General features: G+C 47.7%; 1 long non-coding RNA gene and 1 pseudogene across 9 annotated transcripts; both read right to left on the bottom strand.

Moving 5' to 3' along the window:
- Positions 1 to 137: 137 nt before the first annotated feature.
- LOC127932449 (uncharacterized) lies at positions 138 to 1,700 on the bottom strand. Of its 9 annotated transcripts, none has more exons than XR_008145368.1 (4): positions 1,448 to 1,695; positions 1,382 to 1,414; positions 729 to 1,180; positions 138 to 601 (listed from the first exon to the last, which is right to left on the bottom strand). It is a non-coding gene; the product is annotated as an uncharacterized LOC127932449 (long non-coding RNA). The 9 variants fall into 9 exon arrangements; XR_008145367.1 differs by having other exon boundaries at positions 1,382 to 1,447; positions 1,514 to 1,695; XR_008145370.1 differs by having other exon boundaries at positions 1,514 to 1,695.
- Positions 1,701 to 6,748: 5,048 nt separating this feature from the next.
- Positions 6,749 to 25,551, bottom strand: part of LOC127932447 (transmembrane channel-like protein 6) — a 50,176-nt pseudogene continuing 31,373 nt past the window's right edge.

Raw genomic sequence — 25,551 nt, 5'->3', positions numbered from 1 at the left:
TACAGTAAGGTGGAGCCTATGGCCTGGCCATAGTAAGATCCTATAAAGACAGTGGTCTTTTCCTATGTAGCCTAGTTACAGTAAGGTGGAGCCTATGGCCTGGCCATAATAAGATCCTATAAAGACAGTGGTCTTTTCCTATGTAGCCTAGTTACAGTAAGGTGGAGCCTATGGCCTGGCCATAGTAAGATCCTATAAAGACAGTGGTCTTTCCCTATGAGGTGTAGTCTGTTATTGGAAGAGGGAAAGCCTGCTTTGTCCCATTCCCAATCCTATTCCCAATCCTTATAAGGACCAGCTTCCTGGGAAAGAGTGTGGATCCTATCAGATTCACGTTTTGGCGTTTGTGGGATTTGTTATTGTAAAGAAGTAAATTCCTTTATAGTCCCAGTCCCAACTCAGCTTCCTGGGAAAGAGGACATCCTATGAGAATAGTTTTCCAGTTGAAGAATCCCTTAACAACTCTTCCCAGAGGCAGCAGAGGAGAGCTACATCCAGGTTGGTCCATTCAGGACATATTCTGAGATAAATGGCATATATTCCCTCCAATGAGAAGGGAGAGAATGCCCTTTCAGTAGTTGGAATGCTAACAGTTGGAATCCTGGGAAGAGGACAGAAGAAAATGGTCAGAAATGTGAGCCAGGACAAATTGGGAACAAAGGAATGCATGCAGCCATGCACACACTCTCTCCTCCTTCAGGTACAGACTCTCTCTCTCATACACACACCTGACTGGCCTGACTGGTGAGTCTGCGAGGGGAGAGGGTCGTTTCTGCTGGTGGATGGCCTGGAGACGAGTGATCAGGAACTTCTTATCCTCCCCCTCCTAGAGACACAATGACACAGGTCACCAGGGAACAACCATGTAGCTGGTCATTATCACCTTATACACAGTGTTAGAACACTCCATTATCACCTTATACACAGTGTTAGAACACTCCATTATCACCTTATACACAGTGTTAGAACACTCCATTATCACCTTATACACAGTGTTAGAACACTCCATTATCACCTTATACACAGTGTTAGAACACTCCATTATCACCTTATACACAGTGTTAGAACACTCCATTATCACCTTATACACAGTGTTAGAACACTCCATTATCACCTTATACACAGTGTTAGAACACTCCATTATCACCTTATACACAGTGTTAGAACACTCCATTATCACCTTATACACAGTGTTAGAACACTCCATTATCACATTATACACAGTGTTATACACAGTGTTAGAACACTCCATTATCACATTATACACAGTGTTATACAGTGTTAGAACACTCCATTATCACCTTATACACAGTGTTAGAACATCACATTATACACATTATCACATTATACAGTGTTTAGTGTTAGAACACTCCATTATCACATTATACACATTGTTAGAACACACCATTATCACCTTATGCACAGTGTTAGAACACTCCATTATCACCTTATACACAGTGTTAGAACACTCCATTATCACATTAAACACAGTGTTAGAACACTCCATGATCACCTTATACACAGTGTTAGAACACTCCATTATCACATTAAACACAGTGTTAGAACACTACATTATCACATTATACACAGTGTTATACACAGTGTTAGAACACTACATTATCACATTATACACAGTGTTATACACAGTGTTAGAACACTCCATTATCACATTACACATTGTTAGAACACACCATTATCACCTTATACACATTGTTAGACACAGTGTTAGTCCATTATCACATTATACACAGTGTTAGACACTTATACACTGACTCCATTACAGTTATACACAGTAGAACACACCATTATCAGTAGACAGTGTTATAACACTCCATTATCACTTATACACAGTGTTAGACTCCATTATCACCTTATACACAGTGAGTCATTTAGCAGACACTAACTGATCCAGTGTTAGAGATTATACACAGTGAGAACACTCCATTATCACCTTTACAGTGTTAGAACACTCCATTATCACCTTATCAGTTAGAAGTCATTACACTCTTATACACAGTGTTAGACTCCATTATCACATTATACAGTTAGTGAGTCATTTGCAGACACTCTGATCCAGAGACTTACAGTTAGTGAGTCATTTAGCATTATCACATTATACACAGTGACACATTCTGATCCAGAGAGACTTACAGTGTTAGAACACTCCATTATCAGTTAGTGAGTCATTTATACACAGACACTCTGATCCAGAGACTTACAGTTAGTGACATTTACAGTGTTAGACACTCTATCATCTTAAGTGAGTCACAGTGTTAGTGAGTCATTTAAACAGACACTCTGATCCAGAGACTTACAGTTAGTGAGTCATTTAGCAGACACTCTGATCCAGAGACTTACAGTTAGTGAGTCATTTAGTCATTTAGCAGACACTCTGATCCAGAGACTTACAGTTAGTGAGTCATTTAGCAGACACTCTGATCCAGAGACTTACAGTTAGTGAGTCATTTAGCAGACACTCTGATCCAGAGAGACTTACAGTTAGTGAGTCATTTAGCAGACACTCTGATCCAGAGACTTACAGTTAGTGAGTCATTTAGCAGACACTCTGATCCAGAGAGACTTACAGTTAGTGAGTCATTTAGCAGACACTCTGATCCAGAGACTTACAGTTAGTGAGTCATTTAGCAGACACTCTGATCCAGAGAGACACTCTGATCCAGAGACTTACAGTTAGTGAGTCATTTAGCAGACACTCTGATCCAGAGACTTACAGTTAGTGAGTCATTTAGCAGACACTCTGATCCAGAGACTTACAGTTAGTGAGTCATTTAGCAGACACTCTGATCCAGATCCAGAGACTTACAGTTAGTGAGTCATTTAGCAGACACTCTGATCCAGAGACTTACAGTTAGTGAGTCATTTAGCAGACACTCTGATCCAGAGAGACTTACAGTTAGTGAGTCATTTAGCAGACACTCTGATCCAGAGACTTACAGTTAGTGAGTCATTTAGCAGACACTCTGATCCAGAGACTTACAGTTAGTGAGTCATTTAGCAGACACTGATCCAGAGACTTACAGTTAGTGAGTCATTTAGCAGACACTGATCCAGAGACTTACAGTTAGTGAGTCATTTAGCAGACACTCTGATCCAGAGAGATTTACAGTTAGTGCATTCATCCTATGATAGCTAGGTGAGACAACCACGTCACAGTCATAGTAAGTACATTTTGTCTCAATAAAGTAGTTATCAGCGAAGCCAGACGTGGTCAGGTGGGAAAAGGGATTATTTAAGATCCTCTTTGCAGAGGAAGGGTTTCAGATGTTTTCTACAGGTTCATATTTACTACAGTGTTATTATGACAGTTCTGTAATAAAAGGACGTGAACGTTTTCTATCTGGATAACACTGTTATGAAGGGTTAAGTCACACTGTTATGAAGGGTTAAGTCACACTGTTATGAAGGGTTAAGTCACACTGTTATGAAGGGTTGAGTCACACTGTTATGAAGGGTTAAGTCACACTGTTATGAAGGGTTAAGTCACACTTATGAAGGGTTAAGTCACACTGTTATGAAGGGTTAAGTCACACTGTTATGAAGGGTTAAGTCACACTGTTATGAAGGGTTAAGTCACACTGTTATGAAGGGTTAAGTCACACTGTTATGAAGGGTTAAGTCACACTGTTATGAAGGGTTAAGTCACACTGTTATGAAGGGTTAAGTCACACTGTTATGAAGGGTTAAGTCACACTTATGAAGGGTTAAGTCACACTGTTATGAAGGGTTAAGTCACACTGTTATGAAGGGTTAAGTCACACTGTTATGAAGGGTTAAGTCACACTGTTATGAAGGGTTAAGTCACACTGTTATGAAGGGTTAAGTCACACTGTTATGAAGGGTTAAGTCACACTGTTATGAAGGGTTAAGTCACACTGTTATGAAGGGTTAAGTCACACTGTTATGAAGGGTTAAGTCACACTGTTATGAAGGGTTAAGTCACACTGTTATGAAGGGTTAAGTCACACTGTTATGAAGGGTTAAGTCACACTGTTATGAAGGGTTGAAGGGTTAAGTCACACTGTTATGAAGGGTTAAGTCACACTGTTATGAAGGGTTAAGTCACACTGTTATGAAGGGTTAAGTCACACTGTTGTTTATGAAGGGTTAAGGTTGAAGGGTTAAGTCACACTGTTATGAAGGGTTAAGTCACACTGTTATGAAGGGTTAAGTCACACTGTTATGAAGGGTTAAGTCACACTGTTATGAAGGGTTAAGTCACACTGTTATGAAGGGTTAAGTCACACTTATGAAGGGTTAAGTCACACTGTTATGAAGGGTTAAGTCACACTGTTATGAAGGGTTAAGTCACACTTTGAAGGGTTATTTATGAAGGGTTAAGTCACACTGTTAATCTCCTTATGAAGGGTTAAGTCACACTGTTATAAGGGTTAAGTCACACTGAAGGGTTGTCCATCCACCACCTGGGTGTTGAAGGGTTAAATCACTATCCTGAGAGACACAGGGAGACAGTATGAAAACACACAACCTTCTCTTTTACAGAGATACTGACAGAAATGATCAAAGCAACCTGAAGGAACACACTGTTTGTGTCAAATCCCTCAAGGGTTATCATCCTAACAGAGAAGGGTTCTCCACTGTTATGTTAGTCACACTGTGAAGGGTTAAGTCACACTGTTATGAAGGGTTAAGTCACACTGTTATGAAGGGTTAAGTCACACAGTTAGTCAGTCACTGTTAGAAGGGACTCACTTATGTGTGTCTTTACACCGGTCTGTCTGTCTGTCTGTCTGTCGGTCTGTCTGTCGGTCTGTCTGTCGGTCTGTGTCTGTGTGAAAACACACAACTCACAGGAAGATCCCAGCAGCGAGGAACAGAAACAGAGGGTTCTCCACTATGTAGCTGTGAGCCCAGGCCAACCAGGCCAGGTTAGACAGACCAGCTCCTTTACCCAGCTCCTTCAGCTTCCTGACTGGAACATAGTGGACAGGCTGCGGGAACGGACCACATGACTCAGACGGACGGATACTGGAGGGAGAGAGATTGATATACTACGTTATCTATGTGGATAATGTATATTGACTGGAACTTAGTGGACAGATACTGGAGGGAGAGAGATTGATATACTACGTTATCTATGTGGATAATGTATATTGACTAGAACATAGTGGACAGATACTGGAGGGAGAGAGATTGATATACTACGTTATCTATGTGGATAATGTATATTGCAGGTGTGTGTGTGTTCAACATCTTCAGTGTGTGTGTTACTGACATCTGTCCATCTCTCCTTACCTCCACATGGTGTAGCTGACACAAACAGCAGCCCCCAGGAAGGAAGGGCAGCAGAGAAGAGTGATGAAGATGGTGCTCATCTGACTGGCCCTATAGGGCTTCCTAGGGGACTGGCAGTTCATCATCACACTAGTCTGGTGGGGGGGAGACACACACACACAGAGAGAGTACTGTCAGGATATGGTCAGAGAACAGTTTGTGAGTCAAGACAAGGTTAAAGGTCATTTGACATTCAGTTGAAGTTGGATAGTAAATAGTCTACATAGTCCAGTTACCAGTATGATCATGGCACAGTGATCAGAACACAGGAGAACCTACCTGCTTCATGTAGAAGAGAAGTGACCAGTATGATCATGGCACAGTGATCAGAACACCGGAGAACCTACCTGCTTCATGTAGAAGAGAAGTGACCAGTATGATCATGGCACAGTGATCAGAACACAGGAGAACCTACCTGCTTCATGTAGAAGAGAAGTGACCAGTATGATCATGGCACATTGATAATAACAGAGGAGAACCTACCTGCTTCATGTAGAAGAGAAGTGACCAGTATGATCATGGCACAGTGATGAGAACAGAGGAGAACCTACCTGCTTCATGTAGAAGAGAAGTTACCAGTATGATCATGGCACAGTGATAATAACAGAGGAGAACCTACCTGCTTCATGTAGAAGAGAAGTGACCAGTATGATCATGGCACAGTGATCAGAACAGAGGAGAACCTACCTGCTTCATGTAGAAGAGAAGTGACCAGTATGATCATGGCACAGTGATCAGAACAGAGGAGAACCTACCTGCTTCATGTAGAAGAGAAGTGACCAGTATGATCATGGCACAGTGATAATAACAGAGGAGAACCTACCTGCTTCATGTAGAAGAGAAGTGACCAGTATGATCATGGCACATTGATAATAACAGAGGAGAACCTACCTGCTTCATGTAGAAGAGAAGTGACCAGTATGATCATGGCACATTGATAATAACAGAGGAGAACCTACCTGCTTCATGTAGAAGAGAAGTGACCAGTATGATCATGGCACATTGATAATAACAGAGGAGAACCTACCTGCTTCATGTAGAAGAGAAGTTACCAGTATGATCATGGCACATTGATAATAACAGAGGAGAACCTACCTGCTTCATGTAGAAGAGAAGTTACCAGTATGATCATGGCACATTGATAATAACAGAGGAGAACCTACCTGCTTCATGTAGAAGAGAAGTGACCAGTATGATCATGGCACAGTGATAATAACAGAGGAGAACCTACCTGCTTCATGTAGAAGAGAAGTGACCAGTATGATCATGGCACATTGATAATAACAGAGGAGAACCTACCTGCTTCATGTAGAAGAGAAGTGACCAGTATGATCATGGCACATTGATAATAACAGAGGAGAACCTACCTGCTTCATGTAGAAGAGAAGTGACCAGTATGATCATGGCACATTGATAATAACAGAGGAGAACCTACCTGCTTCATGTAGAAGAGAAGTGACCAGTATGATCATGGCACAGTGATCAGAACAGAGGAGAACCTACCTGCTTCATGTAGAAGAGAAGTGACCAGTATGATCATGGCACAGTGATCAGAACAGAGGAGAACCTACCTGCTTCATGTAGAAGAGAAGTGACCAGTATGATCATGGCACAGTGATCAGAACAGAGGAGAACCTACCTGCTTCATGTAGAAGAGAAGTGACCAGTATGATCATGGCACAGTGATCAGAACAGAGGAGAACCTACCTGCTTCATGTAGAAGAGAAGTGACCAGTATGATCATGGCACAGTGATCAGAACAGAGGAGAACCTACCTGCTTCATGTAGAAGAGAAGTGACCAGTATGATCATGGCACAGTGATAATAACAGAGGAGAACCTACCTGCTTCATGTAGAAGAGAAGTGACCAGTATGATCATGGCACATTGATAATAACAGAGGAGAACCTACCTGCTTCATGTAGAAGAGAAGTGACCAGTATGATCATGGCACAGTGATCAGAACAGAGGAGAACCTACCTGCTTCATGTAGAAGAGAAGTGACCAGTATGATCATGGCACAGTGATCAGAACAGAGGAGAACCTACCTGCTTCATGTAGAAGAGAAGTGACCAGTATGATCATGGCACAGTGATCAGAACAGAGGAGAACCTACCTGCTTCATGTAGAAGAGAAGTGACCAGTATGATCATGGCACATTGATAATAACAGAGGAGAACCTACCTGCTTCATGTAGAAGAGAAGTGACCAGTATGATCATGGCACATTGATAATAACAGAGGAGAACCTACCTGCTTCATGTAGAAGAGAAGTGACCAGTATGATCATGGCACATTGATAATAACAGAGGAGAACCTACCTGCTTCATGTAGAAGAGAAGTGACCAGTATGATCATGGCACAGTGATAATAACAGAGGAGAACCTACCTGCTTCATGTAGAAGAGAAGCAGTAGTTTGATGATCTGTACAGCAGGAAGCAGAGGAGTGAACAACACCCCCAACCTAAACAACACAGATATGATACAACATCACTACAACCTAAACAACACAGACATGATACAACATCACTACAACCTAAACAACACAGACATGATACAACATCACTACAACCTAAACAACACAGACATGATACAACATCACTACAACCTCCACAACACAGACATGATACAACATCACTACAACACAGACATGATACAGCATCACTACAACCTCCACAACACAGACATGATACAACATCACTACAACCTCCACAACACAGACATGATACAACATCACTACAACCTCCACAACACAGACATGATACAACATCACTACAGGGTTGAGGCTAGGTGCAGGGTTGAGGCTAGGTGCAGGGTTGAGGCTAGGTGCAGGGTTGAGGCTAGGTGCAGGGTTGAGGCTAGGTGCAGGGTTGAGGCTAGGTGCAGGGTTGAGGCTAGGTGCAGGGTTGAGGCTAGGTGCAGGGTTGAGGCTAGGTGCAGGGTTAAGGCTAGGTGCAGGGTTAAGGCTAGGTGCAGGGTTGAGGCTAGGTGCAGGGTTGAGGCTAGGTGCAGGGTTGAGGCTAGGTACAGGGTTGAAGCTAGGTGCAGGGTTAAGGCTAGGTGCAGGGTTGAGGCTAGGTACAGGGTTGAGGCTAGGTGCAGGGTTAAGGCTAGGTGCAGGGTTGAGGCTAGGTACAGGGTTGAGGCTAGGTGCAGGGTTGAGGCTAGGTGCAGGGTTGAGGCTAGGTACAGGGTTGAGGCTAGGTGCAGGGTTAAGGCTAGGTGCAGGGTTAAGGCTAGGTGCAGGGTTAAGGCTAGGTGCAGGGTTAAGGCTAGGTGCAGGGTTAAGGCTAGTTGCAGGGTTGAGGCTAGGTGCAGGGTTGAGGCTAGGTGCAGGGTTGAGGCTAGGTGCAGGGTTAAGGCTAGTTGCAGGGTTGAGGCTAGGTGCAGGTTTGAGGCTAGGTGCAGGGTTGAGGCTAGGTACAGGGTTTAGACTAGGTGCAGGGTTTAGACTAGGTGCAGGGTTTAGACTAGGTACAGGGTTTAGACTAGGTACAGGGTTTAGACTAGGTGCAGGGTTTAGACTAGGTGCAGGGTTTAGACTAGGTGCAGGGTTTAGACTAGTTGCAGGGTTTAGACTAGGTGCAGGGTTTAGACTAGGTGCAGGGTTTAGACTAGGTACAGGGTTTAGACTAGGTACAGGGTTTAGACTAGGTGCAGGGTTTAGACTAGGTGCAGGGTTTAGACTAGGTGCAGGGTTTAGACTAGTTGCAGGGTTTAGACTAGGTACAGGGTTTAGACTAGGTACAGGGTTTAGACTAGGTGCAGGGTTTAGACTAGGTGCAGGGTTTAGACTAGTTGCAGGGTTTAGACTAGGTGCAGGGTTTAGACTAGGTGCAGGGTTTAGACTAGGTGCAGGGTTTAGACTAGGTGCAGGGTTTAGACTAGTTGCAGGGTTTAGACTAGGTGCAGGGTTTAGACTAGTTGCAGGGTTTAGACTAGTTGCAGGGTTTAGACTAGGTGCAGGGTTTAGACTAGGTGCAGGGTTTAGACTAGGTGCAGGGTTTAGACTAGTTGCAGGGTTTAGACTAGGTGCAGGGTTTAGACTAGGTGCAGGGTTTAGACTAGTTGCAGGGTTTAGACTAGGTGCAGGGTTTAGACTAGGTGCAGGGTTTAGACTAGGTGCAGGGTTTAGACTAGTTGCAGGGTTTAGACTAGGTGCAGGGTTTAGACTAGGTGCAGGGTTTAGACTAGGTGCAGGGTTTAGACTAGGTGCAGGGTTGAGGCTAGGTGCAGGGTTTAGACTAGGTGCAGGGTTTAGACTAGGTGCAGGGTTTAGACTAGGTGCAGGGTTGAGGCTAGGTGCAGGGTTAAGGCTAGGTGCAGGGTTGAGGCTAGGTGCAGGGTTGAGGCTAGGTGCAGGGTTAAGGCTAGGTGCAGGGTTAAGGCTAGGTGCAGGGTTAAGGCTAGGTGCAGGGTTAAGGCTAGGTGCAGGGTTAAGGCTAGGTGCAGGGTTAAGGCTAGTTGCAGGGTTGAGGCTAGGTGCAGGGTTGAGGCTAGGTGCAGGGTTGAGGCTAGGTGCAGGGTTAAGGCTAGTTGCAGGGTTGAGGCTAGGTGCAGGTTTGAGGCTAGGTGCAGGGTTGAGGCTAGGTGCAGGGTTTAGACTAGGTGCAGGGTTTAGACTAGGTGCAGGGTTTAGACTAGGTTCAGGGTTTAGACTAGGTACAGGGTTTAGACTAGGTACAGGGTTTAGACTAGGTGCAGGGTTTAGACTAGGTGCAGGGTTTAGACTAGGTGCAGGGTTTAGACTAGGTGCAGGGTTTAGACTAGGTGCAGGGTTTAGACTAGGTACAGGGTTTAGACTAGGTGCAGGGTTTAGACTAGGTGCAGGGTTTAGACTAGTTGCAGGGTTTAGACTAGTTGCAGGGTTTAGACTAGGTGCAGGGTTGAGGCTAGGTGCAGGGTTGAGGCTAGGTGCAGGGTTAAGGCTAGGTGCAGGGTTAAGGCTAGGTGCAGGGTTAAGGCTAGGTGCAGGGTTAAGGCTAGGTGCAGGGTTAAGGCTAGTTGCAGGGTTGAGGCTAGGTGCAGGTTTGAGGCTAGGTGCAGGGTTGAGGCTAGGTGCAGGGTTAAGGCTAGGTGCAGGGTTGAGGCTAGGTGCAGGTTTGAGGCTAGGTGCAGGGTTGAGGCTAGGTACAGGGTTGAAGCTAGGTGCAGGGTTAAGGCTAGGTGCAGGGTTGAGGCTAGGTACAGGGTTGAGGCTAGGTGCAGGGTTAAGGCTAGGTGCAGGGTTGAGGCTAGGTACAGGGTTGAGGCTAGGTGCAGGGTTGAGGCTAGGTGCAGGGTTGAGGCTAGGTACAGGGTTGAGGCTAGGTGCAGGGTTAAGGCTAGGTGCAGGGTTAAGGCTAGGTGCAGGGTTAAGGCTAGGTACAGGGTTAAGGCTAGGTGCAGGGTTAAGGCTAGTTGCAGGGTTGAGGCTAGGTGCAGGGTTGAGGCTAGGTGCAGGGTTGAGGCTAGGTGCAGGGTTAAGGCTAGTTGCAGGGTTGAGGCTAGGTGCAGGTTTGAGGCTAGGTGCAGGGTTGAGGCTAGGTACAGGGTTTAGACTAGGTGCAGGGTTTAGACTAGGTGCAGGGTTTAGACTAGGTGCAGGGTTTAGACTAGGTACAGGGTTTAGACTAGGTGCAGGGTTTAGACTAGGTGCAGGGTTTAGACTAGGTGCAGGGTTTAGACTAGGTGCAGGGTTTAGACTAGGTGCAGGGTTTAGACTAGGTACAGGGTTTAGACTAGGTGCAGGGTTTAGACTAGGTGCAGGGTTTAGACTAGGTGCAGGGTTTAGACTAGTTGCAGGGTTTAGACTAGTTGCAGGGTTTAGACTAGGTGCAGGGTTTAGACTAGGTGCAGGGTTTAGACTAGGTGCAGGGTTTAGACTAGTTGCAGGGTTTAGACTAGGTGCAGGGTTTAGACTAGGTGCAGGGTTTAGACTAGGTGCAGGGTTTAGACTAGGTGCGGGGTTTAGACTAGGTGCAGGGTTTAGACTAGTTGCAGGGTTTAGACTAGGTGCAGGGTTTAGACTAGGTGCAGGGTTTAGACTAGGTGCAGGGTTTAGACTAGGTGCAGGGTTTAGACTAGGTGCAGGGTTGAGGCTAGGTACAGGGTTTAGACTAGGTGCAGGGTTTAGACTAGGTGCAGGGTTTAGACTAGGTGCAGGGTTGAGGCTAGGTGCAGGGTTAAGGCTAGGTGCAGGGTTGAGGCTAGGTGCAGGGTTGAGGCTAGGTGCAGGGTTAAGGCTAGGTGCAGGGTTAAGGCTAGGTGCAGGGTTAAGGCTAGGTGCAGGGTTAAGGCTAGGTGCAGGGTTAAGGCTAGGTGCAGGGTTAAGGCTAGGTGCAGGGTTAAGGCTAGTTGCAGGGTTGAGGCTAGGTGCAGGGTTGAGGCTAGGTGCAGGGTTGAGGCTAGGTGCAGGGTTAAGGCTAGTTGCAGGGTTGAGGCTAGGTGCAGGTTTGAGGCTAGGTGCAGGGTTGAGGCTAGGTACAGGGTTTAGACTAGGTGCAGGGTTTAGACTAGGTGCAGGGTTTAGACTAGGTGCAGGGTTTAGACTAGGTACAGGGTTTAGACTAGGTACAGGGTTTAGACTAGGTGCAGGGTTTAGACTAGGTGCAGGGTTTAGACTAGGTGCAGGGTTTAGACTAGGTGCAGGGTTTAGACTAGGTGCAGGGTTTAGACTAGGTGCAGGGTTTAGACTAGGTGCAGGGTTTAGACTAGTTGCAGGGTTTAGACTAGTTGCAGGGTTTAGACTAGGTGCAGGGTTGAGGCTAGGTGCAGGATTGAGGCTAGGTGCAGGGTTAAGGCTAGGTGCAGGGTTAAGGCTAGGTGCAGGGTTAAGGCTAGGTGCAGGGTTAAGGCTAGTTGCAGGGTTGAGGCTAGGTGCAGGTTTGAGGCTAGGTGCAGGGTTGAGACTAGGTGCAGGGTTTAGACTAGGTGCAGGGTTTAGACTAGGTGCAGGGTTTAGACTAGGTGCAGGGTTTAGACTAGGTACAGGGTTTAGACTAGGTGCAGGGTTTAGACTAGGTGCAGGGTTTAGACTAGGTGCAGGGTTTAGACTAGTTGCAGGGTTTAGACTAGTTGCAGGGTTTAGACTAGGTGCAGGGTTTAGACTAGGTACAGGGTTTAGACTAGGTACAGGGTTTAGACTAGGTGCAGGGTTTAGACTAGGTGCAGGGTTTAGACTAGTTGCAGGGTTTAGACTAGGTGCAGGGTTTAGACTAGGTGCAGGGTTTAGACTAGGTGCAGGGTTTAGACTAGGTGCAGGGTTTAGACTAGGTGCAGGGTTTAGACTAGGTGCAGGGTTTAGACTAGGTGCAGGGTTTAGACTAGGTGCAGGGTTTAGACGAGTTGCAGGGTTTAGACTAGGTGCAGGGTTTAGACTAGGTGCAGGGTTTAGACTAGGTGCAGGGTTTAGACTAGGTGCAGGGTTTAGACTAGGTGCAGGGTTTAGACTAGGTGCAGGGTTTAGACTAGGTGCAGGGTTTAGACTAGGTGCAGGGTTTAGACTAGTTGCAGGGTTTAGACTAGGTGCAGGGTTTAGACTAGGTGCAGGGTTTAGACTAGGTGCAGGGTTGAGGCTAGGTACAGGGTTTAGACTAGGTGCAGGGTTTAGACTAGGTGCAGGGTTTAGACTAGGTGCAGGGTTGAGGCTAGGTGCAGGGTTAAGGCTAGGTGCAGGGTTGAGGCTAGGTGCAGGGTTGAGGCTAGGTGCAGGGTTAAGGCTAGGTGCAGGGTTAAGGCTAGGTGCAGGGTTAAGGCTAGGTGCAGGGTTGAGGCTAGGTGCAGGGTTTAGACTAGGTGCAGGGTTTAGACTAGGTGCAGGGTTTAGACTAGTTGCAGGGTTTAGACTAGGTGCAGGGTTTAGACTAGGTGCAGGGTTTAGACTAGGTGCAGGGTTTAGACTAGGTGCAGGGTTTAGACTAGGTGCAGGGTTTAGACTAGGTGCAGGGTTTAGACTAGGTGCAGGGTTTAGACTAGGTGCAGGGTTTAGACTAGGTACAGGGTTTAGACTAGGTACAGGGTTTAGACCAGGGTTAGAGTTTATACCAGGCCAGCGTCTGTCCGTAGATGAGTTCCAACACGTTCCTGGAGATGTCAAACACAGGCTTTCTTTTCCTCTTCAACACCCTCTGAGAAAACAACCTGCAGGGGGAGGGAGGGAGGGAGGGAGGGAGAGAGAGAGGGAGAGAGAGAGAGTATATTTGACCTCTCAGCTTCCCTATCAAATCTAAAAATCTCAAATAGAAAACCGAAGAAAATTAACAATAATGACAAATGGTTTGATGAGGAATGCAAAAATCTAAGAAAGAAATTGAGAAACCTGTCCAACCAAAAACATAGAGACCCGGAAAACCTGAGTCTACGCCTTCACTATGGTGAATCACTAAAACAATACAGAAACACACTACGGAAAAAGAAGGAACAGCATGTCAGAAATCAGCTCAATGCAATTGAAGAATCCATAGACTCTAACCACTTCTGGGAAAATTGGAAAACACTAAACAAACAACAACACGAAGAATTATCTATCCAAAATGGAGATGTCTGGGTAAACCACTTCTCCAATCTTTTGGTTCTATAACAAAGAACAAAGAGCAAAAACATATACATGATCAACTACAGATCTTAGAATCAACTATTAAAGACTACCAGAACCCACTGGATTCTCCAATTACATTGAATGAGTTACAGGACAAAATAAAAACCCTCCAACCCAAAAAGGCCTGTGGTGTCGATGGTATCCTCAATGAAATGATCAAATATACAGACAACAAATTCCAACTGGCTATACTAAAACTCTTTAACATCATACTTAGCTCTGGCATCTTCCCCAATATTTGGAACCAAGGACTGATCACCCCAATCCACAAAAGTGGAGACAAATTTGACCCCAATAACTACCGTGGAATATGTGTCAACAGTAACCTTGGGAAAATCCTCTGCATTATTATTAACAGCAGACTCGTACATTTCACCCTGCACACCTTAATTGACAACCAAACAAACCAAAACAAAGGCAAAGTCTTCTCATGCTTTGTTGATTTCAAAAAAAGCCTTCGACTCAATTTGGCATGAGGGTCTGCTATACAAACTGATGGAAAGTGGTGTTGGGGGTAAAACATATGACATTATAAAATCCATGTACACAAACAACAAGTGTGCGGTTAAAATTGGCAAAAAACACACACATTTCTTCACACAGGGTCGTGGGGTTAGACAGGGATGCAGCTTAAGCCCCACCCTCTTCAACATATATATCAACGAACTGGCGCGGGCACTAGAAAAGTCTGCAGCACCCGGCCTCCCCTGCTAGAATCCGAAGTCAAATGTCTGCTGTTTGCTGATGATCTGGTGCTTCTGTCACCAACCAAGGAGGGCCTACAGCAGCACCTAGATCTTATGCACAGATTCTGTCAGACCTGGGCCCTGACAGTAAATCTCAGTAAGACCAAAATAATGGTGTTCCAAAAAGGCCGAGTCACCAGGACCACAAATACAAATTCCATCTCGACACTGTTGCCCTAGAGCACACAAAAAACTATACATACCTTGGCCTAAACATCAGCGCCACAGGTAACTTCCACAAAGGTGTGAACGATCTGAGAGACAAGGCAAGAAGGGCATTCTATGCCATCAAAAAGAAACATAAATTTCAACATACCAATTAGGATTTGGCTAAAAATACTTGAATCAGTCATAGAGCCCATTGCCCTTTATGGTTGTGAGGTCTGGGGTCCGCTCACCAACCAAGACTTCACAAAATGGGACAAACACCAAATTGAGACTCTGCACGCAGAATTCTGCAAAAATATCCTCCGTGTACAACGTAAAACACCAAATAATGCATGCAGAGCAGAATTAGGCCGATACCCACTAATTATCAAAATCCAGAAAAGAGCCATTAAATTCTACAACCACCTAAAAGGAAGCGATTCACAAACCTTCCATAACAAAGCCATCACAAACAGAGAGATGAACCTGGAGAAGAGTCCCTAAGCAAACTGGTCCTGGGGCTCTGTTCACAAACACAAACACACCCTACAGAGCCCCAGGACAACAGCACAATTAGACCCAACCAAATCATGAGAAAACAAAAGATAATTACTTAACACATTGGAAAGAATTAACAAAAAAACAGAGCAAACTAGAATGCTATTTGGCCCTACACAGAGAGTACACAGCGGCAGAATACCTGACCACTGTGACTGACCCAAAATTAAGGAAAGCTTTGACTATGTACAGACTCAGTGAGCATAGCCTTGCTATTGAGAAAGGCCGCCGTAGGCAGACATAGCTCTCAGAGAAGACAGGCTATGTGCTCACTGCCCACAAAATGAGGTGGAAACTGAGCTGCACTTCCTAACCTCCTGCCCAATGTATGACCATATTAGAGAGACATATTTCCCCCAGATCACACAGATCCACAAAGAATTCGAAAACATATCCAATTTTGAAAAACTCCCATACCTACTGGGTGAAATTCCACAGTGTGCCATCACAGCAGCAAGATTTGTGACCTGTTGCCACGAGAAAAGGGCAACCAGTGAAGAACAAACACCATTGTAAATACAACCCATATTTATGCTTATTTATTTTATCTTGTGTCCTTTAATTATTTGTACATTGTGTGTATATATATATATATATATATATATATATATATATATATATATATATATATATATATATATATATATATATATATATATATATATATATATAATATGACATTTGTAATGTCTTTACTGTTTTGAAACTGTTGTATGTGTAATGTTTACTGTTAATTTTTGTTGTTTTCACTTTATATATTCACTTTGTATGTTGTCTACCTCACTTGCTTTGGCAATGTTAACACATGTTTCCCATGCCAATAAAGCCCTTGAATTGAATTGAATTGAATTGAATTGAGAGAGAGAGAGAGAGAGAGAGAGAGAGAGAGAGAGAGAGAGAGAGAGAGAGAGAGAGAGAGAGAGAGAGAGAGAGAGAGAGAGAGAGAGAGAGAGAGAGAGAGAGAGAGAGGAGAGAGAGAGAGAGAGGAGAGAGAGGAGAGGGAGAGGAGGAGGAGGGAGGGAGAGGGGAGGGAGGGAGGGAGGGAGGGAGGGAGGGAGGAGGGAGGGAGGGAGGGAGGGAGGAGGGGGGGGGAGGGAGGGAGGGAGGGGGAGGGAGGGAGGGAGGGAGGGAGGGAGGGAAAGAGAGAGATAAGAAGATGAGGGATAAAGGATTGAGAATGGGAAAGAAAGCAATAGAGATTGTATAGCACGTTGAACAAGTTGCAGAGTTTATGAGCAAGAATATGAGGGAAAGAGAGAGACAGAAAGACAGAGAGAGACAGACACACACAGACAGACAGACAACCCACCTCCAGAGGAACTCTCCAAAGAAGGTGTCCAGTATGGTGAAGATGAAGTCCATGAGGAGGAAGCGGTACAGCTCTTGTCCTACAAAACTCTCCCAGCACTGACAACAACACCACAACAAACTACATCAACAACAGTAACATCAATATCAACAACACATGAGACGCCAGTCATAACAGCAGCACAGATTTCATTTTGAGTACATAATGCTGTAAATGGAACGTTGGGACAGAATGGGAACGTTGGGACAGAATGGGAACGTTGGGACAGAATGGGAACAGAATGGGAATGTTGGGACAGAATGGGAACGTTGGGACAGAATGGGAACAGAATGGGAACGTTGGGACAGAATGGGAACAGAATGGGAACGTTGGGACAGAATGGGAATGTTGGGACAGAATGGGAACGTTGGGACAGAATGGGAACGTTGGGACAGAATGGGAACAGAATGGGAACGTTGGGACAGAATGGGAATGTTGGGACAGAATGGGAACAGAATGGGAACGTTGGGACAGAATGGGAACAGAATGGGAATGTTGGGACAGAATGGGAACAGAATGGGAATGTTGGGACAGAATGGGAACAGAATGGGAATGTTGGGACAGAATGGGAATGTTGGGACAGAATGGGAACAGAATGGGAATGTTGGGACAGAATGGGAACAGAATGGGAATGTTGGGACAGAATGGGAATGTTGGGACAGAATGGGAACAGAATGGGAATGTTGGGACAGAATGGGAACAGAATGGGAATGTTGGGACAGAAGCGGAATACTGGAACGGGAATGTTCCTCTCACCTGCAGGCCGATGCTGTGGGGGTCAGAAGCGATCCGGCCCAGCCAATGGAAGCACAGCACTACCAGCACGCTCACTTTCAACATCAGGTTCCTGAAACACACAAATAGTATAGATGTTTTACATGTTTAGCACACAGACACACACACACTTCTGTCAACTAGCAAGACTCTTGATTTCCATAAACTCTCCATCAACTTCATTAAGTCTGTAGGGCGCACATCCACCCCTCTACCTGCAGATGGCGATGTATGTGTGAACGCAGGGTGAGTCATAGTGCTCCACACACACACACAGTTTGTGGACTGCAGGTCCACCCCCCTACCTGCTGATGGCGATGTATGTGTTTACGCTGGGCGAGTCGTACTCCTCCATCCAGGCAGTAGCGTTGAAGATGCCAGGGAGCAGGAGGTTGATGAGAGACACTACGACTGGCAGGGCCAACAGACTGGCTTCCTTCAGGAGAGGGTCCTTAGTGGGAATACGAGATCTGTACTGGAGGTCCTACAGAGGGAGGGGGGGAGGAAGAGAGAGAGAGGGTCCTTAGTGGGAATACGAGATCTGTACTGGAGGTCCTACAGAGGGGGGGGAGGAAGAGAGAGAGGGTCCTTAGTGGGAATACGAGATCTGTACTGGAGGTCCTACAGAGGGAGGGGGGAAGAGAGAGAGAGGGTCCTTAGTGGGAATACGAGATCTGTACTGGAGGTCCTACAGAGGGAGGGGGGGAGGAAGAGAGAGAGAGGGTCCTTAGTGGGAATACGAGATCTGTACTGGAGGTCCTACAGAGGGAGGGGGAGGAAGAGAGAGAGAGGGTCCTTAGTGGGAATACGAGATCTGTACTGGAGGTCCTACAGAGGGAGGGGGGGAGAGAGAGAGAGGGTCCTAGTGGGAATACGAGATCTGTACTGGAGGTCCTACAGAGGGAGGGGGGAAGAAAGAGAGAGAGGGTCCTTAGTGGGAATACGAGATCTGTACTGGAGGTCCTACAGAGGGAGGGGGGGAGGAAGAGAGAGAGAGGGTCCTTAGTGGGAATACGAGATCTGTACTGGAGGTCCTACAGAGGGAGGGGGGGAGGAAGAGAGAGAGAGGGTCCTTAGTGGGAATACGAGATCTGTACTGGAGGTCCTACAGAGGGAGGGGGGGAGGAAGAGAGAGAGAGGGTCCTTAGTGGGAATACGAGATCTGTACTGGAGGTCCTACAGAGGGAGGGGGGGAGGAAGAGAGAGAGAGGGACAGAAGGTGAGAAGGTGTAAGACGTCAGTGGAGAATGAAAGCAATGTACAGCAGCTGAAAACGTGTCTCTTACCTTGTGCATGTACTCAGAGAAGTAGTAGAGAGCTAGAACACAGGCCACTGTACTGCCGATACAGATGAACCAGGCCAGAACATGTACCAGCACACGTCCTATTCTCTGACACGCTGTCTTCTGGACATGCTTACGACTCGTCTCCTCTAACAACTCCTACACACAGAGAGAGACAGACAGAGAGACATGCTTACGACTCGTCTCCTTTAACAACTCCAACACAGAGAGAGAGAGAGAGAGAGAGAGAGAGAGAGAGAGAGAGAGAGAGAGAGAGAGAGACATGGTTACGACTCGTCTCCTTTAACAACTCCAACAGAGAGAGAGAGAGAGAGAGAGAGACATGGTTACGACTCGTCTCCTCTAACAACTCCAACACAGAGAGAGACATGGTTACGACTAGTCTCCTCTAACAACTCCAACACAGAGAGAGACATGGTTACGACTCGTCTCCTTTAACAACTCCTACACAGAGAGAGACATGGTTACGACTAGTCTCCTTTAACAACTCCAACACAGAGAGAGAGAGAGACAGACAGAGAGACATGGTTACGACTAGTCTCCTCTAACAACTCCAACACAGAGAGACATGGTTACGACTAGTCTCCTCTAACAACTCCTACACAGAGAGAGAGACATGGTTACGACTAGTCTCCTTTAACAACTCCTACACAGAGAGACATGGTTACGACTAGTCTCCTCTAACAACTCCAACACAGAGAGAGACATGGTTACGACTCGTCTCCTTTAACAACTCCTACACAGAGAGAGAGACATGGTTACGACTAGTCTCCTCTAACAACTCCTACACAGAGAGAGACATGGTTACGACTAGTCTCCTTTAACAACTCCAACACAGAGAGAGAGAGACAGACAGAGAGACATGGTTACGACTAGTCTCCTTTAACAACTCCAACACAGAGAGAGAGAGAGACAGACAGAGAGACATGGTTACGACTAGTCTCCTCTAACAACTCCAACACAGAGAGAGACATGGTTACGACTAGTCTCCTTTAACAACTCCTACACAGAGAGACATGGTTACGACTAGTCTCCTCTAACAACTCCTACACAGAGAGAGACATGGTTACGACTCGTCTCCTCTAACAACTCCAACACAGAGAGAGACATGGTTACGACTCGTCTCCTTTAACAACTCCTACACAGAGAGAGAGACATGGTTACGACTCGTCTCCTTTAACAACTCCTACACAGAGACATGGTTATGATGAGTCTAACAACTCCTACACAGAGAGAGAGAGACATGGTTACGACTCGTCTCCTTTAACAACTCCTACACAGAGACATGGTTACGACTAGTCTCCTTTAACAACTCCTACACAGAGAGAGACATGGTTACGACTAGTCTCCTCTAACAACTCCAACACAGAGAGAGACATGGTTACGACTCGTCTCCTCTAACAACTCCAACACAGAGAGAGACATGGTTACGACTCGTCTCCTTTAACAACTCCTACACAGAGAGAGAGACATGGTTACGACTCGTCTCCTTTAACAACTCCTACACAGAGACATGGTTATGATGAGTCTAACAACTCCTACACAGAGAGAGAGAGACATGGTTACGACTCGTCTCCTTTAACAACTCCAACACAGAGAGAGAGAGAGAGAGAGAGACATGGTTACGACTAGTCTCCTCTAACAACTCCTACACAGAGAGAGAGACATGGTTACGACTAGTCTCCTCTAACAACTCCTACACAGAGAGAGACATGGTTACGACTAGTCTCCTCTAACAACTCCTACACAGAGAGAGACATGGTTACGACTAGTCTCCTCTAACAACTCCTACACAGAGAGAGAGACATGGTTACGACTAGTCTCCTTTAACAACTCCTACACAGAGAGAGACATGGTTACGACTAGTCTCCTTTAACAACTCCTACACAGAGAGAGACATGGTTACGACTAGTCTCCTCTAACAACTCCAACACAGAGAGACATAGTTACGACTTGTCTCCTCTAACAACTCCTACACAGAGAGAGAGACATGGTTACGACTAGTCTCCTCTAACAACTCCTACACAGAGAGAGACATGGTTACGACTAGTCTCCTTTAACAACTCCTACACAGAGAGAGACATGGTTACGACTAGTCTCCTCTAACAACTCCTACACAGAGAGAGACATGGTTACGACTAGTCTCCTTTAACAACTCCTACACAGAGAGAGACATGGTTACGACTAGTCTCCTTTAACAACTCCTACACAGAGAGAGACATGGTTACGACTAGTCTCCTTTAACAACTCCTACACAGAGAGAGACATGGTTACGACTAGTGTCCCTACCCTGAGTGTGTTCGTGTCCCTACCCTGAGTGTGTTCGTGTCCCTACCCTGAGTGTGTTCGTGTCCCTATCCTGAGTGTGTTCGTGTCCCTACCCTGAGTGTGTACGTGTCCCTACCCTGAGTGTGTATGTGTCCCTAACCTGAGTGTGTACGTGTCCCTACCCTGAGTGTGTTCGTGTCCCTAACCTGAGTGTGTTCGTGTCCCTAACCTGAGTGTGTACGTGTCCCTACCCTGAGTGTGTACGTGTCCCTACCCTGAGTGTGTACGTGTCCCTACCCTGAGTGTGTACGTGTCCCTACCCTGAGTGTGTTCGTGTCCCTACCCTGAGTGTGTACGTGTCCCTACCCTGAGTGTGTTCGTGTCCCTACCCTGAGTGTGTACGTGTCCCTACCTGAGTGTGTACGTGTCCCTACCCTGAGTGTGTCCCTACCCTGAGTGTGTTCGTGTCCCTACCCTGAGTGTGTACGTGTCCCTACCCTGAGTGTGTACGTGTCCCTACCCTGAGTGTGTACGTGTCCCTACCCTGAGTGTGTACGTGTCCCTACCTGAGTGTGTACGTGTCCCTACCCTGAGTGTGTACGTGTCCCTACCCTGAGTGTGTACGTGTCCCTACCCTGAGTGTACGTGTCCCTACCCTGAGTGTGTTCGTGTCCCTACCCTGAGTGTGTACGTGTCCCTACCCTGAGTGTGTTCGTGTCCCTACCCTGAGTCCCTACCCTGAGTGTGTACGTGTCCCTACCCTGAGTGTGTTCGTGTCCCTACCCTGAGTGTGTACGTGTCCCTACCCTGAGTGTGTTCGTGTCCCTACCCTGAGTGTGTACGTGTCCCTACCCTGAGTGTGTACGTGTCCCTACCCTGAGTGTGTACGTGTCCCTACCCTGAGTGTGTACGTGTCCCTACCCTGAGTGTGTACGTGTCCCTACCCTGAGTGTGTACGTGTCCCTACCCTGAGTGTGTTCGTGTCCCTACCCTGAGTGTGTACGTGTCCCTACCCTGAGTGTGTACGTGTCCCTACCCTGAGTGTGTACGTGTCCCTACCCTGAGTGTGTACGTGTCCCTACCCTGAGTGTGTACGTGTCCCTAACCTGAGTGTGTACGTGTCCCTACCCTGAGTGTGTACGTGTCCCTACCCTGAGTGTGTTCGTGTTCCTACCCTGAGTGTGTTCGTGTCCCTACCCTGAGTCCCTACCCTGAGTGTGTACGTGTCCCTACCCTGAGTGTGTACGTGTCCCTACCCTGAGTGTGTTCGTGTCCCTACCCTGAGTGTGTTCGTGTCCCTACCCTGAGTTTGTCCCTACCCTGAGTGTGTACGTGTCCCTACCCTGAGTGTGTCCCTACCCTGAGTGTGTCCCTACCCTGAGTGTGTCCCTACCCTGAGTGTGTACGTGTCCCTACCCTGAGTGTGTCCCTACCCTGAGTGTGTCCCTACCCTGAGTGTGTCCCTACACTGAGTGTGTACGTGTCCCTACCCTGAGTGTGTACGTGTCCCTACCCTGAGTGTGTACGTGTCCCTACCCTGAGTGTGTCCCTACCCTGAGTGTGTCCCTACCCTGAGTGTGTACGTGTCCCTACCCTGAGTGTGTTCGTGTCCCTACCCTGAGTGTGTACGTGTCCCTACCCTGAGTGTGTTCGTGTCCCTACCCTGAGTGTGTACGTGTCCCTACCCTGAGTGTGTACGTGTCCCTACCCTGAGTGTGTACGTGTCCCTACCCTGAGTGTGTACGTGTCCCTACCCTGAGTGTGTACGTGTCCCTACCCTGAGTGTGTTCGTGTCCCTACCCTGAGTGTGTACGTGTCCCTACCCTGAGTGTGTACGTGTCCCTACCCTGAGTGTGTACGTGTCCCTACCCTGAGTGTGTACGTGTCCCTACCCTGAGTGTGTACGTGTCCCTACCCTGAGTGTGTTCGTGTCCCTACCCTGAGTGTGTTCGTGTCCCTACCCTGAGTGTGTACGTGTCCCTACCCTGAGTGTGTACGTGTCCCTACCCTGAGTGTGTTCGTGTCCCTAACCTGAGTGTGTTCGTGTCCCTAGAGTGTGTACGTGTCCCTACCCTGAGTGTGTACGTGTCCCTACCCTGAGTGTGTACGTGTCCCTACCCTGAGTGTGTACGTGTCCCTACCCTGAGTGTGTTCGTGTCCCTACCCTGAGTCCCTACCCTGAGTGTGTACGTGTCCCTACCCTGAGTGTGTTCGTGTCCCTACCCTGAGTGTGTACGTGTCCCTACCCTGAGTGTGTTCGTGTCCCTACCCTGAGTGTGTACGTGTCCCTACCCTGAGTGTGTACGTGTCCCTACCCTGAGTGTGTACGTGTCCCTACCCTGAGTGTGTACGTGTCCCTACCCTGAGTGTGTCCCTACCCTGAGTGTGTACGTGTCCCTACCCTGAGTGTGTTCGTGTCCCTACCCTGAGTGTGTACGTGTCCCTACCCTGAGTGTGTACGTGTCCCTACCCTGAGTGTGTACGTGTCCCTACCCTGAGTGTGTACGTGTCCCTACCCTGAGTGTGTACGTGTCCCTACCCTGAGTGTGTACGTGTCCCTACCCTGAGTGTGTACGTGTCCCTACCCTGAGTGTGTTCGTGTCCCTACCCTGAGTGTGTTCGTGTCCCTACCCTGAGTCCCTACCCTGAGTGTGTACGTGTCCCTACCCTGAGTGTGTACGTGTCCCTACCCTGAGTGTGTTCGTGTCCCTACCCTGAGTGTGTTCGTGTCCCTACCCTGAGTTTGTCCCTACCCTGAGTGTGTACGTGTCCCTACCCTGAGTGTGTCCCTACCCTGAGTGTGTCCCTACCCTGAGTGTGTCCCTACCCTGAGTGTGTACGTGTCCCTACCCTGAGTGTGTCCCTACCCTGAGTGTGTCCCTACCCTGAGTGTGTCCCTACACTGAGTGTGTACGTGTCCCTACCCTGAGTGTGTACGTGTCCCTACCCTGAGTGTGTACGTGTCCCTACCCTGAGTGTGTCCCTACCCTGAGTGTGTCCCTACCCTGAGTGTGTACGTGTCCCTACCCTGAGTGTGTTCGTGTCCCTACCCTGAGTGTGTACGTGTCCCTACCCTGAGTGTGTTCGTGTCCCTACCCTGAGTGTGTACGTGTCCCTACCCTGAGTGTGTACGTGTCCCTACCCTGAGTGTGTACGTGTCCCTACCCTGAGTGTGTACGTGTCCCTACCCTGAGTGTGTACGTGTCCCTACCCTGAGTGTGTTCGTGTCCCTACCCTGAGTGTGTACGTGTCCCTACCCTGAGTGTGTACGTGTCCCTACCCTGAGTGTGTACGTGTCCCTACCCTGAGTGTGTACGTGTCCCTACCCTGAGTGTGTACGTGTCCCTACCCTGAGTGTGTTCGTGTCCCTACCCTGAGTGTGTTCGTGTCCCTACCCTGAGTGTGTTAGTGTCCCTACCCTGAGTGTGTACGTGTCCCTACCCTGAGTGTGTTCGTGTCCCTACCCTGAGTGTGTACGTGTCCCTACCCTGAGTGTGTCCCTACCCTGAGTGTGTACGTGTCCCTACCCTGAGTGTGTCCCTACCCTGAGTGTGTCCCTACCCTGAGTGTGTCCCTACCCTGAGTGTGTCCCTACCCTGAGTGTGTCCCTACCCTGAGTGTGTCCCTACCCTGAGTGTGTACGTGTCCCTACCCTGAGTGTGTCCGTGTCCCTACCCTGAGTGTGTCCCTACCCTGAGTGTGTCCCTACCCTGAGTGTGTACGTGTCCCTACCCTGAGTGTGTACGTGTCCCTACCCTGAGTGTGTACGTGTCCCTACCCTGAGTGTGTCCCTACCCTGAGTGTGTCCCTACCCTGAGTGTGTCCCTACCCTGAGTGTGTCCCTACCCTGAGTGTGTCCCTACCCTGAGTGTGTCCCTACCCTGAGTGTGTCCCTACCCTGAGTGTGTCCCTACCCTGAGTGTGTCCCTACCCTGAGTGTGTACGTGTCCCTACCCTGAGTGTGTACGTGTCCCTACCCTGAGTGTGTACGTGTCCCTACCCTGAGTGTGTACGTGTCCCTACCCTGAGTGTGTACGTGTCCCTACCCTGAGTGTGTACGTGTCCCTACCCTGAGTGTGTACGTGTCCCTACCCTGAGTGTGTTCGTGTCCCTACCCTGAGTGTGTACGTGTCCCTACCCTGAGTGTGTACGTGTCCCTACCCTGAGTGTGTACGTGTCCCTACCCTGAGTGTGTACGTGTCCCTACCCTGAGTGTGTACGTGTCCCTACCCTGAGTGTGTACGTGTCCCTACCCTGAGTGTGTTCCGTGTCCCTACCCTGAGTGTGTTCGTGTCCCTACCCTGAGTCCCTACCCTGAGTGTGTACGTGTCCCTTCCCTGAGTGTGTACGTGTCCCTACCCTGAGTGTGTTCGTGTCCCTACCCTGAGTGTGTTCGTGTCCCTACCCTGAGTGTGTCCCTACCCTGAGTGTGTACGTGTCCCTACCCTGAGTGTGTCCCTACCCTGAGTGTGTCCCTACCCTGAGTGTGTACGTGTCCCTACCCTGAGTGTGTCCC

This window comes from Oncorhynchus keta, chromosome 10 (genome assembly GCF_023373465.1).
Source record: "Oncorhynchus keta strain PuntledgeMale-10-30-2019 chromosome 10, Oket_V2, whole genome shotgun sequence".
NCBI lineage: Eukaryota > Metazoa > Chordata > Actinopteri > Salmoniformes > Salmonidae > Oncorhynchus > Oncorhynchus keta.
Note: the sequence above shows the minus strand (reverse complement) of the source record. Positions and strands in the feature narration are given on the sequence as shown.